The 19114-nt window shown below is 34.4% G+C and overlaps 1 protein-coding gene across 1 annotated transcript in view; it reads right to left on the bottom strand.

The window, feature by feature from the left end:
- Positions 1-19114, bottom strand: part of LOC115885743 (glycogen-binding subunit 76A-like) — a 426966-nt gene that overhangs the window by 359486 nt on the left and 48366 nt on the right. Inside the window, exon 2 of the mRNA XM_030904752.1 lies at positions 6524-6639. The gene's annotated coding sequence lies outside the window, so the exon portion shown is untranslated. The remainder of the gene's footprint in view (positions 1-6523; positions 6640-19114) is intronic.

Here is a 19114-nt window from a genome sequence, read left to right as displayed (position 1 = left end):
AAAATGTTATTAAAATTACGTCTGGTCAAACAGTGATGTATGTCAAACAAAAATTAACACTTGTCTTGAGTAAACACACTATGCAATTTAACTAAAAATGTAATTAATTTTTCTTAAATTACCATTTATAGAACTATGAAATACAATTACAATAAGTCGTAATATTCTGATATATCCTTGTTTCTTTAGGTATGTGACTATTACTGCAGTTTCCTTGAATCAGTACTACCACTATTAATAAATGAGAACTGATAAAGAAGTAATGTTGTAAAAAATAACAATAACAATGTGATTTTCCTATCATTAAAGCAATTTATATTAATTAATATTTAAATTTTTGCAAACTCTTGGTATCTGCAGAGTTTATTGATTTGTTTTGAAGCATCCAACCAATTATAATTAGCCATGTACCTTATTTACAACTGGACTTTAGTATAATATCGTTTATTATAAACTAAACTATTGTTACGGATTCCGTGGGTCCACTATTTAAACTCACGATAAAATACTTAACGAATTTATTTTCTCACTTTATACACAATTACTAACTTATAACACACAACAAACTAACTATTTATAAGATTCCTTCACCAAATTGTCCGATTTTCAATTTCCACGCGGTATATTCAAATTTCAAAAACTGTCTCAGTTGTCGATGGCTCCGGCTTATATACTCTATTGACTGCTTCTCGAAATTTCCCAATTCTCGGAAAGCGTACTTTCTTCATACCAGACAATTCCCATTGTCTGATTCCCTTTACTTCTCGACTTGACTAAAAGATGGCGCCTGAAAAAGTCTTTTAATTTCTGGCGGATACGTTGCGGTTGTGCAGGCAACCAGTAATACATTTTTAATTTCTGGCAGATACGCCATTTTTCTGACATTGCCCTCTTCTCAAATTTGATCGTCCCCGATCAAGGTTTCCTGTCTGAATCTCTTCAATCGATCCAGATGAACTACTTTCATCTTACTTCTAGGGCTGCGTTGAATCCGGTACACAACATCATTTATCCTCTTGATGACTGTATAAGGACCTTCCCATGCTGGAGTTAACTTTGGGGACCTCCCTTTCTTGCGCTGTGGGTTATATAACCATACCATATCGTCCTGTTGAAATCCCGTAGAATTAGCTCTGAGGTCGTAACGAGCTTTCATCCGGTCACTGGCTAGCGTAATCTTACTTCTTACGGCCTTATGAATTTCCATTAACCTTTCCTTCAGTTCATCCGCGTAGTCCTCTACATTTGTGGTGCCGTCGTCTGGTGATCCGAACACCAAGTCACAAGGCAACCGTAATTCTCGACCAAATAAAATCTTCGATGGTGAAAGTCCGGTGGTGTTGTGAACTGCACTTCTATACGCCATTAGGAACAGCGGTATGTGTTGATCCCAATCTCTTTGATGTTCGGCCACCATTTTCGAGAGGTGTTCTTCAATGGTCTTATTGAATCTTTCGACCATCCCATCAGACTGCGGATGTAAAGCTGTTGTCCTAGTCTTGTGAATACCAAGCAGATCACACATCTTCTGGAACAGTCTTGACTCGAAGTTCCTTCCTTGGTCAGTGTGAAGCTCTAAGGGAATTCCAAATCTACTGAAGACATTATGACTAATACTTCAGCTACAGTCGATGCTTCTTGGTTTGGAATGGCAAAAACTTCTGGCCATTTACTGAAATAATCCATCGCCACTAAAACGTACTTGTTGCCCTTGTGCGTTTCAGGGAATGGGCCTGCAATGTCAACAGCGATTCTTTCGAATGGCAGTCCAACGTTATATTGTTTCATTTTTCCCCTAGATCGAGTGCTTGGTCCTTGGCTGGCTGCACAAATTTTACATTGTCGACACCATTTCTTGACATCTTCGCAATAATCCACCCAGTAAAAGCGATCTCTCAGCTTGCTCAAGGTCTTGTTTACCCCAAGATGGGCTCCAGTTTTACCACCGTGAATTTCTTCCAATACCTGGGTAACTTTCTTCCTTGGTACCAGTAACTGAGTTGTTACTGTGCTGCCATCCGCACTTTCCCATGTGCGCTTTAACAATCCATTCTCAATAACCAGTGAATTCCACTGAGCCCAGAGAGCTTTGAAAACGAGCCCTCTGTCCGCAATATCCTGCCACGGTGGTCTCTCGCCGTTACCTTCCTTGAGCCGTAGTATTGCTCCGATGTCTGGATCTTCCATTTGATCTTTCCTCAATTGTGTCGTCGTCCACTGTTCATCGGTTCCAAGTTTAAAACTCCTTATCATGACAGTGCCTTCACGTTGTTCCGTTTTACAGCAGTGCTTACAATCGGTTTGACAGGGTCTTCTGGATAAACCGTCTGCGTTACCATGCATTTTTCCAGCACGATGTTGGATGGTAAAGTGATACTGTTGGAGCTTCTCGAGCCATCGTGCTATTTGACCTTCAGGTTGTTTCATCTCCATAAGCCACTTGAGAGCCGCATGATCTGTCCTAATTAAAAATTCTTGGCCGTACAGATATTTATGAAAATGATCAACTGCCTTCACAATTGCTAGCAGCTCCTTCCGGGTAACGCAGTAATTCCTTTCTGGTTTGGATAGAACTCGACTGTAATATTCTATCACTCGTTCTTCGCCATCTTGCACTTGTGATAGCACTGCACCTATGCCGATATTGCTGGCGTCGGTATCCAGGATATACCTCCCTTGTTGTTGCGGGTAGGCTAGAATAGACTTGAACATAAAGCCGCCTTAAGTCTTCCAAAGGCTACATCACAATCGGTGTTCCATTCGTAGCCGACTTCATCACCTGTAAGTCTATGTAAGGGTGCAGCTATATTGGCAAATCCCTTGACAAATCTTCTGTAATAGGTGCATAAACCCAGAAAACTTCTAAGTTCATGTTTGTCGCGAGGTTTAGGCCAATCCTTGATCGCAGCGATTTTCTTCTGGTCGGTGTAAATTCCGTCTGCCGAGACTACATGACCCAAGAATTCCACTTGTCGCTGGAATAAGCTACACTTCTTCGGGTTCAAGTACAGGTGAGCATTCCGTATGCGGCCAAAGACTTCTTCTAAATTCGCAAATGCTCCTCAAAAGTTCTTCCCATAACCAATACATCGTCGAGGTAAACCAAGCACGTTTTCCAAGTTAATCCTCTTAACACCACCTCCATGAGACGTTCGAAAGTGGCTGGAGCATTGCATAATCCAAACGGCATGACCTTGAATTGGTATAGTCCGTTTCCTGTAGAAAAAGCCGTCTTTTCTTTGTCTTCCTCGTCCAGACCAACTTGCCAGTATCCACTCTTTAAGTCGAGAGTGGAGAACCAGCACGAACCTGCCAGTGTGGTTAACGTGTCGTCTATACGTGGCAGTGGGTAGCTGTCCTTCTTAGTGACGTCATTGAGCTTCCGATAGTCCACGCAGAATCGTGTACTACCATCTTTCTTCGTCACCAAAACAACAGGAGATGACCATGGACTCGATGATTCTTCGATAACTCCATCTTCTAGCATCTTATCTACCATTGTCTCCATTTCTTGTTGTTTGGAAAGGGGCACCCTTCTAGGACGTTGTCGAATCGGCTGAGCATGACCAGTATTAATCCGGTGCTTCACAAAATCCGTTCTTCCACTGTTATTTTTCTCAAAAATACTGCCATGCTTTCGCAGGAACTGCTTAGCCTTCTGTTTCTCCTCAGATGTTAGGTGATCCCATGGCTGTTCTAGATGTTTTAGTGTTTCTTTGGATGCCATTTGTGTAACAGCTGACGACACTTCATCACATCGGGTGACACTTCTTACAGGTTCGCAGATGGCTATCTTGTCACCTTTTTGAATCTTGACACAATTCGGGAAAACATTCGCAATTCTGATCGGTATATTCTTGTCGGTGTTCACCAATGACTTTCCTACTAAGTACCTATCTTGTTTCTTGTCGCCACTTTTTACCAGTCCAACACAGCACCCAGCGATTTTCTCCACTTTACCGAATACGATCTTCTCGGTATTACCAGGTATCACCACAGTTTCCGCTGATCTTACATCCATTCTGCCTGGTCCCTCGTCTGGAGATAACATGAACTCTTCATATCCAATATTTAAGATATTTCTCTGGTGATCGAACGAAAATCCATGTTGACGAATCATATCCATGCCCAAGATGAAGTCATCTTCAATATCTGCCACTAAGACGCTATGCTGAAACTTCAAATTTCCTAACTTCAGTTCGACGATAGCCTTTCCCCGTGCAACGGCCATTTCCCCCGTAACTGTACGTAAACACACTCTTCTTCCCAGAGACATCAGCTTCAATCCTTGCACTGAGTTAGCCCGCACCAACGATACCATAGCGCCAGTATCCACAGTCATTCGAATTCCCTTTCCATTGACTTTCCCGTCGATCACCAAGCTGTCAGCGGTTGTTCCTAGACTCCTAATGGAAAAAATCCTGGGGGCTCTGTTCTCCCCAGTCAATACTCGCCCCTTAGTATTGACTGATTTTAGTTTTCCTGGTGCCTACGTTCTCTGGATGCTGAACGGGATCGCATGAACGCGGCAATCCCGTTTGATGTGGCCATTCCTGCCACATCTATAGCACCTTATGTCCTGGGATCTTCTCTGGTTCTCTGTCTGGTTATTGTTGATTCCCTTGTTTATTAGTAGCTCACATAGTTTGTCGAATTTTCTACACATCTCCTCCAAACTTCTGTGGGTACTCTCGGGCTGTTCCTCTACCGTTACCGATCTTATCTTCGGCCTAGGGATGGCGCTAAAGGCAGCTTCGATTTCCAGCGCCCTGACCAGTGCTTCGCTGCTGGTGGAAAATCGGGATATTTGCAGCGCCCTCTGTAATTCGTTGTCCCTCAGTCCGCTGATAAAGCACTGAGCAGCGAGTTCCTCCCTAAATCCTTCCGGTGCTTCTGGATATGCCAGGTGTACCAGCCGACGTAAGTCTGCTTCAAATTCCTGCAGACTCTCTCCGGACCTCTGCAGGCGTGTCTTGATCTGTGCCTGGTAAAGTTGGCGTCGATGTTGGTCGCCATATCTTCTGTCCAGTGCAGCGACCAAAGTTTGATATTCCTGCTGTTGGGCTGCAGGAATAGTTTGCAGGAGTTCCAGGGCAGGGCCACGCAGCGCGATGACAAGTGCCGCTGCTTTCTCCTGGTCAGTCCATCCATTGGCAGCAGCCGCTGCTTCAAACTGGCGGTGGTACATCGTCCAGGTGGTTTGTCCATCGTAGGTCGGGGGCCTTAAGGTTCGCAGTTCCAGGAACGCCAGGTGTCCTTACTTGTACCTTGGTCTTGTGTAGGTCCATCTCTAATTTTTCCATTTTCTGCTGAAGGCGTTCCTCCAGATCTTCTACGGCTTCTTGAAGGTGGATTTCTTGCCTTCTTTCTAGTTCTTCAAAGTTCTTCTTAAGACGGTTTTGATCTTCTTGTCTTTCTTTCTGGCGGTGCGTCTCTATATCTTCTAAAATTTCCCTCCATTCATTCTTCTGACGGATTTCTAAATTGCCTAAAATTTTCTCAAGCCGGTCCTGTTCTTCTTGTTTTTCTTGTTGTCGTTGTAATTTTTCCTCTTCCTTATCTTTACGTAGTCTTTCTTGTTCTTCTTGTTTTTCTTGTTGTCGTTGAATTTTCAAATCTTCAAAAATTTTGTCAAGCCGGTCCTGTTCTTGTTGACGTCGTAGTTTTTCCTCTTCCTTTTCTCTTTCTAATCGGGCTCGCTCTTCTTCTCGTTCTTTACGGAGTCTTTCTTGATCTTCTGCTTTTTCTTTTCGCAGCCTCTCTTGTCTTCTGCCTTCTCTCTTCTCATATTCTCCATAAAATCGCCCAATAATTTGCTTACTTCTTCCATTTTCTTCGCTTGTTCTCTTGTACCAACCATAAAAATACTCTAATTGGGTCTAAAAATCTTCCAATCCACTTAATTTCTTCTTAAAATCCTCTTGAATCGCACTTCCGACACCAATTGTTACGGATTCCGTGGGTCCACTAATTTAAACTCACAATAAAATACTTAACGAATTTATTTTTCTCACTTTATACACAATTACTAACTTATAACACACAACAAACTAACTATTTATAAGATTCCTTCACCAAATTGTCCGATTTTCAATTTCCACGCGGTATATTCAAATTTCAAAAACTCTCTCAGTTGTCGATGGCTCCGGCTTATATACTCTATTGACTGCTTCTCGAAATTTCCCCAATTCTCGGAAAGCGTACTTCTTCATACCAGACAATTCCATTGTCTGATTCCCTTACTTCTCAACTTGACTAAAAGATGGCGCCTGAAAAAGTCTTTTAATTTCTGGCGGATACGTTGCGGTTGTGCAGGCAACCAGTAATACATTTTTAATTTCTGGCAGATACGCCATTTTTCTTGACACTATTATAATGAGAACAAAATGCATAATATTTTGCCAGTCTATATGTGCATCAACAATAATTAAAATAATGCTGTATAAAATTAGAAATTAGCTGTGTAAACAAGATTTTCTATTAAGCATGTAAAAAGGTGGTATATGTTTTGCAGTTGTTTTACCTTAATTTAAGTCTGTCTGCAATAATTCTAATTCTTGAAAGACTCTTCTTTTAAAGAACTTAATTGAATACTTCTGTAACGGCTTCTTCCAGTTTGATTTAGTAATGTTATAGAATCTGAAACAAAATATAATTATTAAATATCAACAGCAGTATCAATGTATTTAACAATCTACTAAATCAAGTTGCAAAAGACTTGAACCATTATTTAAAAATATTGGTATTCAATAATGGCATAAGTTTTCAATTTTATTCTTTGAGATGCTTCATAGACTATACCGGGTGCGTCTCAAAAGTGGTTCATCCCTATAACTTTTTTATTTTTTCAGATAAAAAAACGAGATTTGGTATGTTAGTATATGACATAAATTAGGACCGATTGACGTATTCAGTTCTTTTCGGACACTTCCTGTTTCACCGGAAATGACTACAACTTTTGATTTCTAAATGCCATAGAAAATGACACTCTAAATATAATGACATATCATAATATCATCAATTTAATCATGTCAACTTTTGACATTTTGGCTTAAAACAAAATTGTATTTTAAATTTCAATCTAGAGTGCCATGGCTGTATTAAAAATACTATAGAGAAAAATACTAATTTTTAATCCAGGAGCCTTGGAAAAATAGATTTGATCGTCTAATGTTCTTAGTGTCTTATCCTGGTAAAGATGCGCAAATCGTATCTCGATTTTTAATCATATCTCAATTTTTTCAAATGGAACGAGGATGGCTCATTAGCATATTTGGAAAAGGCATTTTTTACGAATAATTTGGTACCACACACTTGGTATTTCGAGTCAAATTGTCGTTATGATTCTCATGTGGCAATGTCAAATAAACCAATGTCAAAAGTTGACATACGATGTCGTTCTATTCAGAGTGTCATTTACTATCAAATAAAGTAACAAAATACAGAGGGTGCCATTTAAAAATCAAAAGTTGTAGTCATTTCCGGTGAAACAGGAAGTGACTAAAAACAATTGAATACGTCAATTAATCCTAATTTATGTAAAATACGAACATACCAATTTTCGACAAAAATAAAAAAGTTATAGGGGTGAGCCACTTTTTAGATGCACCCGATATATATCTTGTCTATGAAATGCTTAAATTATTTTTGTCGAATTAATTTTTTTTAAATACTATATTATGTTTGTTTTATATATAATTTTTTTATTAATACAAATTTATCGTTGGGTAATTAAATTAGAAAAGTAATTAGATATTATAAAAAAAAGATCCTAAAATCAACGAAAAAAATATAAAAATATAAGAGAATGAGAAAAAGATTTTTTTTTCACAATAACTAACTAATAAAAAGATGCAAAATATTGAAGAAATAGACAAAAAAAGTATTTAAAAAATATAAAATAAAGTTATATATATTATATATAAAAGAAGAAAAATATTAAACGGCTCAGCCCTCAACAACTCGTAACCGCATACATCAGTGTACACCAGTGCAGACACGCACACTCACACAACCACACACCTACACTAGTGCACACCGATGTTACTGCCTTCAGGCTTCATCAGTACGGTAAGGAACCAGGAAGCGATGAAACCGATCCCAAAACACAAAAAACCAGGAAGCAAACGATGCAACGAGGCACCGTGTGCAACCCAGGAGATGGAAAAAAAAATTGGTGAAGAAACGAAAATAAATGATGGAAAATAAAATAAATGGTGCGTGTCTGCACTGGTGTACACTGATGTATGCGATTGCGAGTTGTTGAGGGCTGAGCCGTTTAATATTTTTCTTCTTTTTTATACATTTCCCTCACTATTTCTTATTATATATATTATAACGAATATATATATATATATATATATATATATATATATATATATATATATATATATATATATATATATATATATATATATATATATATATATATATATATATATATCTATATTCGTTTTTATTTGAAGAAATGCAAAACTATTTTATAGACTGATTTCTCTCAGTATCTACTATGCTATGAGTCAATAACCAAAAATGAAGAAGTTGTATTCAGCATGGCTGATTATACTTTTTGTATACTTAGTATGACATGGCTTAGTATACTGAGTATCACAAACACTTAATTTTTAATATAATCATAATATTGGACACCTATGTAAAAAAAAATTACAAAATATCGTTTTCCCAAATAGAAATATAAATTTAATGAGAATTTTTTAATAGGAATTACTCTATACCTGACTTGGTAGCTCATATATTTTGAACTAAAATAGATAGCATGTAATGCATATAAAGAGTAATGCTAATAATTTTTGTATAAATGAGTTTATAATTAAGTAGCACTAAGCAGTACCATTTAAGTAGCAATTCAATTTATTTCAAAACTTTTTAGAAAATTTTAAAGTTTACATTTCATTAAATTTTGAATAGGTATTTATGTTTTATATTAAAATAAAACAGACTAAAATATAAATAAAAAATATCTAAACACATTGTACTTTCTATGACTAAGAATAAAAAATACAAAAAATGGATTGGCAAAATTTTCGAAAAATTTCGCCAACTTAATAAAATTGTTGAGCAGTAAATTAATAGGAATAAAAATCTTATTCGGTTACCTAAAGTATTTAATATCTATTTAAAATCTTGGCATGAACTGACTATACGACATTGAAAATCTCAACTCATCTTAACATGACATTGAGAAATAACAAAACGATATTTATAAACATTTTTAGAAGAAAACCGACCCAAATACACCATTAAAAGTATTCAAGTTTCATACCTAGACAGAATATCTATTAAACTGTTAATAATATGATTTAGAAGCGAATAAATTAATATACAGGGTGCAACAAATTCGAGGTACGAACATTGGTCTCGTAATAGATACGAACCGTAATAGATAACCATAATAGATACGAACATGGTTAAATTGGGGCAAAGTTGCGCTTTGGGATGTTCACCTAGATGCCAGCAGTCAAATTTCAAAGATTGCTGAGTTTTTTGAAAAAAAAACGGATTTTTTTGAAAATCAATTTTATTTTTTCCTGTCGTTATTTTTAGAAAATCAAAAAGCTAATTGCACATTCTCATAGCCACTTTATTAGGGCTATGTGATTGTATATTTAGATTTTCAAATTAGCTGATAATTTGTGAGATACAGAGGCCAACTTAATTTTTTTAAATACGAATCTGTATTTTTTACTTAAGATTTTGAAAGAACTCGGTCTCCTAAGTACAATGATATGCTACACTTAATATTTTTTTTTGTTTTGTGGTCATTTAAACACAATTTATTTAAAATAATTTCAAGTTTATATAGCCCTAATAAAGCGGCTATGAGAATGGGCAATTAGTTTTTTGATTTTCTAAAAAGTAGAATGTAGCATGGAGAATGTTTAGGAGAGGAGTTAATCACCGCGACCTTACAGATCTATTGTGTGTTCCCCTTTCTTGAGTTATAACGAGTTATAACTCATCATACAGTCTCAGCCAAACTTTTTAAACAAAAGCCAATATCTGAGACGGCTCAACAGAGGCCAGCCCTCCCTCCTCGACATCAGCCGTACCAAAGTTCATGGCACGAACGGTCGTCGTCTCGGCGCACTCAGTGATAAGGTGTTCTCGTGTTTCCCCATTTTCCTCACGTGGTGTTTCTTAACTTCAGCCTACTGAGGTGTTCGTTGAGGAGATAGTGTCTTGTTAGAAACCCCGTGACAATCCGAAGATTGTGCTTACTTAAATCAAGGAAAACCTTTGATGAGGTCTGAGGAACTTTTTCGAGTGTCTTAGACCATTGGAGGACGCCCATTCCAGGTTACGGATGGAGTCTTCCAGATTCTTTGTTTCGGCCATTTAAACACAATTTATTTAAAATAATTTCAAGTTTATAGATAGCCCTAATAAAGTGGCTATGAGAATGTGCAATTAGTTTTTTGATTTTCTGAAAAGTAACGACAGATAAAAATAATAATTAATTTTCAAAAAAATCCCCATTTTCCAAAAAACTCTGCAATCTTTTAAATTTAAAAAAAAATTGATGGCATCTTAGTGAACATCCCAAAGTGCAACTTTGCACCAATTTAACTATATTCGTATCTATTACAGTTATCGAGATACCAATGCTCGTACCCCGAATTTGTAGCACCCTGTATACAGGGTGAGTCTTAAATAAGTGCAAATATTTTTAGGGCTGGTAGATCTCGATAAAAAGAAACATATTTTCTCTTTACCGTTTTTCTAATAAATCCAAAATAACCAAGTTATTTTATTTTGAAATTCACAAAAAAAGTATTTTTTTGCTAAAATTTTGAGAACCACTGGATCTTTCTGAATTTTATTTCTTGTAAATTTAATCTACTTCCTATGTTTCCATATTATCAACAAATTATGTTTTTTACTAAAAACTAAAAAAAATTCCACAGCTTTTTTCAATAAATTCCAAATTTCAAAAAAAAAATTTGTGAAAAACACCTCATAATCGTTTTTCTGGGGTCCAAATATACTACCCCTAAAACACTAATTTAAGACTCACTCTGTATAGTGAGTCTTAAATAAGTGCAAATATGTTCGGGGTTAGTAGATAAGAAAGTCCAAAATAGCCCAGTTTATTTACTTTAAAATTAAAAAAAATATATATTTTTTGCATAAATTTTGAAACCTTCTGGATTTAATTTTTTCTATTTTTTCGTTCTTCTAAAATTATTCTACGACTTGTGCTGCATCGTTTTTATTAACTTTTTTAACCGAAAATATAAAAATTTTCAACTTCAAAAATACAAACGTTATAGACGTTTTTCCGGGGTCGAAATATAACACTCCTAAAAATATTTGCACTTATTTAAGACTCACAATTAATAAAATTAAAATAATAATATTATTTCTTTTATAAAAAACTCACTTTGTTTCTGTACTTTTTTAAAGTTTCCTATAAATTTAAAAACACTTAATATCAACTTGATATAACCCAAGAAAACACTGGAAACTATATATTACACACTCTATAAACTCTTGTCACACAATCTACCAAAAAACAGAAGAAATACACGAACATACTCTATTCTTGAACACTTTATATAACTTCTTCGTGTAATTATTTAAGACAAACTAACCGTATTCGAAGCTATACTTAATGAAATAAGTAAAATCAGCCGGTGTAAACAATTCTATCAACTGTTTTCCAATACCCTCTTCGATAATATGCTTCAGATTCACATGAATCATTCAAAAGAAGAGAACTTGTAAGCATCATGATAGAAACTACTGTTCAATTTTATTAATCGACGTTAAAATAATTCCTGACGATGAACTTATACCAGACGGAGACATGCCATAGATAATAAATGTTGATAAAATAATAAATTGATATAGAAATTTTAAACGGAGTATAAATGTGAATGGAAAAATATTTCACTTTAAGTGAAAGATATTTATAATATATAGATATTCATATTAAAGATATTTATAATATATATATGCCTTTATAATATTAGCAATGGTTAAGATTTACGTATTTTTTATACGAACCAATTAATTTATTGCTATTTCTGTAATAATTTTAATAATGTTTTAAACTCTTTTAATATTAATCTAATACAGAGTAAGCCACCGGTTTTTATATTTCAAATATATAATATTTGGTCGACTAAAAAGAGCCCTACACGCAATGATTTGATCTGCATGCCAAATCGCATTGTGATCTTTATTAATTATATTAAGACCAAATCGATAGTGATCTTTTCACACTACACGTTCAGATTTTATAACAGATAATTTCGTCAGTCTACAGTCTATAGTCTATAGTTCTATAGTCTAGTAGTTCCAGCCAAATACGTGGTCTGTGCAGCTAAAAATATTCAGCATGTTGAAAGATCGCAGATCCCATCTCTTCGATGAGATCTTTATCGAAACCGCCACTACACATTGAGGTGTGGTATATTTCTTTTGCATACAGACAATACAGAACCACATTTGGAATGTCGTTGTAGAGCTGGAACTTCTATGCTAAACATCCATGTTGACCTCACAGATGATAGATTTTAAATAATCGCTATTACTCAATTTCAGCGAATCACTATGCTATTTTGTGAGAAAACTGTAAAATAATAACTTGTATATTTTCTCAATAAATTGAGTTTAAAACATTTCTTTGTAATTTTTTACGAATAAAATTGTGAATTATTAGCCTTGTTTAAAATAGGTTTTGTTCTGCTCTTTAGAAATTAATATAGTTTTATTTTTAAATTTCACGCCTCTAAATTGAATCAGAGTGGCAAGAAATAAAGTGTTGCAAATCTGAAGGGGCAATGGATCGGATATGTGACGCAACAGGATCCAGACCAATGACTTCTAAATAAAGTAGACCCGGCATTTCATTCATAAAAAGAAAAAGATCAGAATCAGATATTCGTTTCTTGTTCCATGCGAGTGGGAACAAGACGGGCTGATCGCAGTCATGAAGGATTCCCGAGAGAATGGCAACGCTGTTCAGAGATCTTGAGAATGTGTGCCAGTGGCGTAGTTACTTTGATTGTAATATATAATTTAATATTATATTCTCGTAAATATGATTTTTGGATACAATATATTGTTGTGCTAGATGGGTCTTCAAATTTTGAAAATGACTACTTCTATACTCCAATCACTTCTATACAAAAATAACTAATTGAAATTATGATATGTACATTTCCATAGTAATGTCTGTAAATTGCTCCAGTAGTAATATAATCCATCAAGGGTTCAATGAATACGAGCCGAAGACGACTTTTATAAAACATTTATGTGAATTAATGGTATTATTTTGATTGAGGCAACGGTGAAAAATGAGAATATTTTAAAACTGTCGTGACGAATTGCAAATTAGTATTAGGTATAAAAATATTACTATTTATAACAACAATAATAAAGATCTTTGTTAAACAAAAGAAAATTTCTAAAATATTTACTTATTTCTGGATCAGTTTCTTCGCGGATAATCAGGACCTTGTACTGAATAAATAATTAACTATTCAATAAAACATATCAAACAAAGACGCATTCATCTTTTAAACTATATAATTTTTTTTAGTCTTAATAAACAAAACAAAAAATACATTCCTCTATTACAAAAATTATACTATCAAAAAAAAAACGGCGTCAAAAATGACAATCGGTGATAATTTTGGCAAGGTGATATGTCATGACCCCTACTCTTGTTTATTTTTTAATGACACTTACTGGCAGTAGTACGCCTTAAGGTTGTATTTGATTTTTAAATGGTGTAATATAAATTCGAAAAATTTTTTTTTGGATATCGATTTGTGTTTCTGGAAACGTTCTATCCTTTTATAATTTTTCTATATCTTTTATGTCAATTTTTAATAAATGACATCTAGAAATAGACCTCGCTAAAATTATATTCGATTGTTATTCCCAGCAGTCTTTGACACCGTTTTTTTTTAGATCATACGGTATTTAGTATGTAATATCCATTATATAAATCTATTTTGATTTTACACTTAAAAAATCATCTTTAATAACTAAAGATCCTAATAACAATCAGTATGATCGAAAAAAAGGCGTCCAGTTGGCTTAGAAATGAACATCGATGACATTCCCCATATACGCCGTTTTTTTTTCGATCATACACATATCACTATTGAACATTTTTCGTAATTGTGACATCTTTAATTTTTTTATATTTTCAACAAATTAATATTCGCATTTGTATACTTGGTTTTGATAATATTTAAATATTATGATCAAGATATTCAATAAAACCAAACGTGACGAAACTAACTTAATGTAATGGTTCATTACTTATAACGGTACATTTCAAAACTGTGTGATTTACTAATATTTTCAAAGATTTTTTCCTATTTTACCTTTCGGCACCGCACTGATGTAACATAGCCTTACTCACCTTTGAAATCAAACTTCTAGGTTTAAGTCGTCTCTATTTTTGCAAATTAAGCAAGTTCGCACCATTGTCTTATTGTTTCTGAATAAAATCACTAAAAATAATACCACAAAACACTAAAATATCTGGAAATCACCTCATAAAACATTTCGAAAAACCACAACACATTGGCAACGCCGTAAAGCAATTTATGAACGAATTCGAACTGGATGTTTTGTTGGCTGCCTGAATTTAGGAGTAAAGATAGTAAAATGCGTACGTTTTCAGTATCAGCTGGCGTTGCGATGTTGTCGGTTGTTTTATGTTAAATTTCTTAAAATCTAAAAATTATAATTACAGAAGATTTAAATAACGGCTAATGCTGATTAAAGGTATCTGATCTATCGGTTTAAAAAAAAGTATTCTACGACGTAATCTATATTTGGAATTCCTGGTTTACAATGTGGGTTAGCTATCCCCGTACGTATACGTAGGTAAGATTTCCTTTTAAATGCGGTCGAAGTGGAAATTTGGCATACATGCAGTTTTCTAAGGCAATGATGGCTTTCGCTAAAATGTAAGTCGCCGGGTCTAATATATTTCGATGTCATTGATCCAGACCGATGGATGGTCACAAAAAGTCATACCATAAGCATAAAGGGGAACTACGAGAACTGTGTGAACCAAAAAGGAGATGAGTCAATAACGATAAAAATGGATGGATAATGAACAATGGATAGGATTGGCTAGAGATATAGCATGGAAAAATATATACGCATAGCATGGAAAACCCTACAAGAGGCCTATATCCAAAACTGAATGAAACCAGGCTGAGAAAGAATTTTCAATTTCTCGAATCACAATGGAATTGATTGCGTGCATTGATTTGCAGTAAATTTGAATAACTAAAGAAAATAGAAGAGAAAAGAATTTTTTTAAATGTTTCTTTTTCAACAAAAATGTGTTTTTTCAACAAAAAATAAACCCAATTCGTTAAAATAAATGTGAAGATTCAGCCACATTTTGATGCCCTGTGTGTGAAATGTGACTTACGTCTTCTAAGAAAAAGCTTCACTACTTAGAAGTGAAACGTAGCACTATCATACGGCAATTAGATGAAAAATAAAACAATTTTTATGGCAATACTAGCTATACCAAGAATTTACAACTTTGAGAAACACCTCACTGTAGTATTGCGCAATAAAAAGAAAGGGAAGAGAGAAACTTTTGCTCAGCATGTAAAAGACCATACCATAAATGCAGGGACGGGGATAGGAGTAATTGGACCGAAAACTAAATACTCCAAACCAATGGGCACCTACCCCAGCAGAACCTTCAGTCAGAAATCTGCGCTATCAAAACATGCATACAAGTTATCTTAGATAGGAACTATTGAAAACAGGAAATAGCCATCTTATCCGATAGTCAAGCAGCACTAATAGCGATCAACTCAGTAACCATCAATTCGAAGTTGGTCAAAGAATGTCTAGAGAAGCTGAACAAATTAGGCAAAGAAAATAAAGTCCTGCTACTCTGGGTGCCCGCTCACCAAGGGATAGAAGGCAATAAAAAAGCAAACGACCTAGCTAGAAAAGGAGCTCCGATAACTTGGCCAGAACCGTTCTGCTTCTTAAGCGGAAACCAACTTAAAGCGAAACTGAAGAACATAGAAGACTCCATCCATAACCTGGAATGGAAATCATCCAACAGTCTAAAACACTCAATAATGTTATTGTTATAAAATCAAAATTTGGTAACATCGAAACTCTTAATACCTGCACATCGATGTTAACATCGATGAGTTCAGTCAGTATGGACACTATTATTTATTCAAGAAATAATTATTTCAACACGAACGAAAAAAAATACCAATGAGGACGCGGCTTCCACCGTCAAGCATAAATAAAATATTCTCTATTAATCTAAAACACCCGGTACATTTATAAAACGGCAACAAGTAAAATATATTGATACTGAACTTAATATGTCTTGAGAAATATGTGACATGTATGTGGAATTGCTTCTTCGAGATATTTAATGTCTCATATTAAAATTCAAAATGAAGAACTTGCTACGACATGTACATGTGCGTAGCGCAATAATTTTATCTTAGACGTATCTGCCGGTTTTTTCCTTAGGTTTTTTCAGTCTAATTTCTGCGCCTTGCGAAAGGTAAATTTTGCATCTTATCTTTTAATTTGTTATCATAACTTATCGTAATTGTCGTATAATTATCGTAAAACTGGATTACTTACTATTCTTTAACATGGAATGTGTGCAGATTTAGTCTTAATCAAGGAGAATAGTGTCAAAATATAAATACATATCTAGACAGGGATACAATAGTTATACAATATAATACGTATTGCTTATAACACCACATAAACGTTTCACAATACAGGATGATCAAAAGAAAACCACATCTCAGTGCGTAAACGAGAGCTATAAAATGTCTATCAACGAAGTCTTGGAAGTTCACAATAGAATCCAATGGAGAAGAATTGTATATTCAGTTAACAGCGATAACCAAAAAGTAAAGAGGCAACAAAGCAATGAGATTTTTGAATGTCCGGAGTGCGGTAGGCAAATAACATCACGTATCGGGCTTTTCAGTCACAGAAAAGCTCATGAAAGAAAACGCCTTGCATGACCATCTTTTGATGCGTGTCGAATACTCGTCAGCGAATAATGGCAGTATGTATGTCTATATATCAACGAAGTTCTTGACAGTGGCAACTAGTTATTATTAATTTTTGATTAGTAATTTTTATGTTTCAATTTATTTTTCTTCAAGTCCTTATTGCTCTATATAAACAACTATGATAGCGACACAACTTTGAACAACTGTGTTATAAGTAAAATGCAACTTGCAGATTAAGAGGAATATTTTGATTTTCGTCCACATCTCTATATCTAGGCCAAATCTATTGTTTCGAACGTATGGTACCTACTTATCTGCTGATAGAAAAAAATATATTATAAAATATATAAAAGTTTATTTGATATTTTCCATGTCAAATAAACTTTTAGTCACAATGATTTAGCTTTACCGGCACAGAGTTGCCCAATTTAACATATTTTCTTTTATTCAAAACATTTTAGGAAACAAAAATAAATTAATTATAAAATGTAAACAGATATTATTTACATCAACAACACACACTAACAGCACTTAAGGGACATAAAGGGCCATTACTACCGCACCCGTTCATAATATTCTGTAAATGGGGGAAATGTAAATTCCAGTTAGTCAGCCCGCCGCCAAATATGTCCATGGTTGGCAACAATAAATTTAAAAATCGCACCCTCGATTACGTAACTAAAAGTTTAATTGGTATCGAATATAGGCATATCTGTATGTATAGGTATATTTTAATATTATTGTTTCTGCATTGATGTTAATGTTATTGAACACACATTTCATATTCTCATTTACTTAAATACTTTTTTTGGGGTAATTTAATATCATTCTACAAGGTTCTCTATATTAAAAAAAAAAACATTTTAAAATAATCTTGTCTACTAAGATAGCTAACTGGTACATTAATATATAAGATTTAAAGTTACTATTTATATAGAGCTTTAAAAAGAATGACGTATGATTGACATCTTGACTGAAAGGTACGTGCAACCGCATCTATTCTAGACCTTATAAAAACACTAGACGCATACCAGATGGATTAAAAATAATAAAAACCAACCTAACTTAAAATACAAGACATAGCATACATTTTTAAAATGTCTGGGTGTTTCGCCTGAAACAGAAACCTAGAACTATAATATCTACCAAAAGTAAAAAAGTTATTTTTGTAAAATTCTACTGTATTCCAACCGATACCAGCTCTTTAGGAGAAGTTAAATTTAGAATTCAAATTTATCTACTTGGAAACAAATTTGCCTAACTGACGAAAAGCACTTTACGTTTCAGGCGGTATATCTCTTCCCGTCGTCAGAAACGAGAAAAAGTAATACTAAAAAATGTATCTAAAAATTTCTATTACACATTACAAAACACCAAAGCTATATTAGCTTATCAGGCTCATATGATTATAATATTATTCCATAAAGAGTTTTTAAAGAGAGTTTCTTAACAGTCCATGTCACTAGTCCGAAAAAGTAGCAAAATAAGCGTTCGGCATTTAACGTTTTATGTAAAACTGGCTAGGTATTTTTACACAAATGAAGAAGGAAATTAAAGACAAAGGATTATACTATATCCGTATTGTAGCACATTTTCAGGCAACTTCTTTATTTTTAAGATTTATTCTCGAACATCAACAAAATATTCCTTATGTTTGGACTAAATTTTCTCGAAAATAAAGATATAATTTAAAATTCCGTTATAATATGGAAATAGATTGAACATTTGTGATTACAGTGATATATAATTTATATCGTTTTGTAACAAATTGCTCGTTATTTTATGGCAAATGCTGAAGCTCTGCAAACCTTAATCAAGCCTTAATCAAAGCACGTGTGTTTGGAATTTTGAGTGTGGTTTAACACGACAGGATAGGGCAGATTTCTGAAATATAATAATGAGAGAAGAATGCGAAGTTTATTACCTATCCACTTAAGCCGGATCAGTCGACAATAGAATTTGCGCTATTTACTACATTATGTAATTAATTGATTATCTGTCTTATTAAGTAACTGCGGATGTACGTGATTAAGTAATAGCATGTTTTTCGGATAGTTTATTTAATTATACGTACACACGGCTTTGGGTGCCGATTT

Source organism: Sitophilus oryzae, unplaced genomic scaffold (genome assembly GCF_002938485.1).
Source record: "Sitophilus oryzae breed Bouriz unplaced genomic scaffold, Soryzae_2.0 scaffold_41_pilon_pilon, whole genome shotgun sequence".
Classification (NCBI taxonomy): domain Eukaryota; kingdom Metazoa; phylum Arthropoda; class Insecta; order Coleoptera; family Curculionidae; genus Sitophilus; species Sitophilus oryzae.
This window is presented reverse-complemented; position numbering and strand designations above follow the sequence as displayed.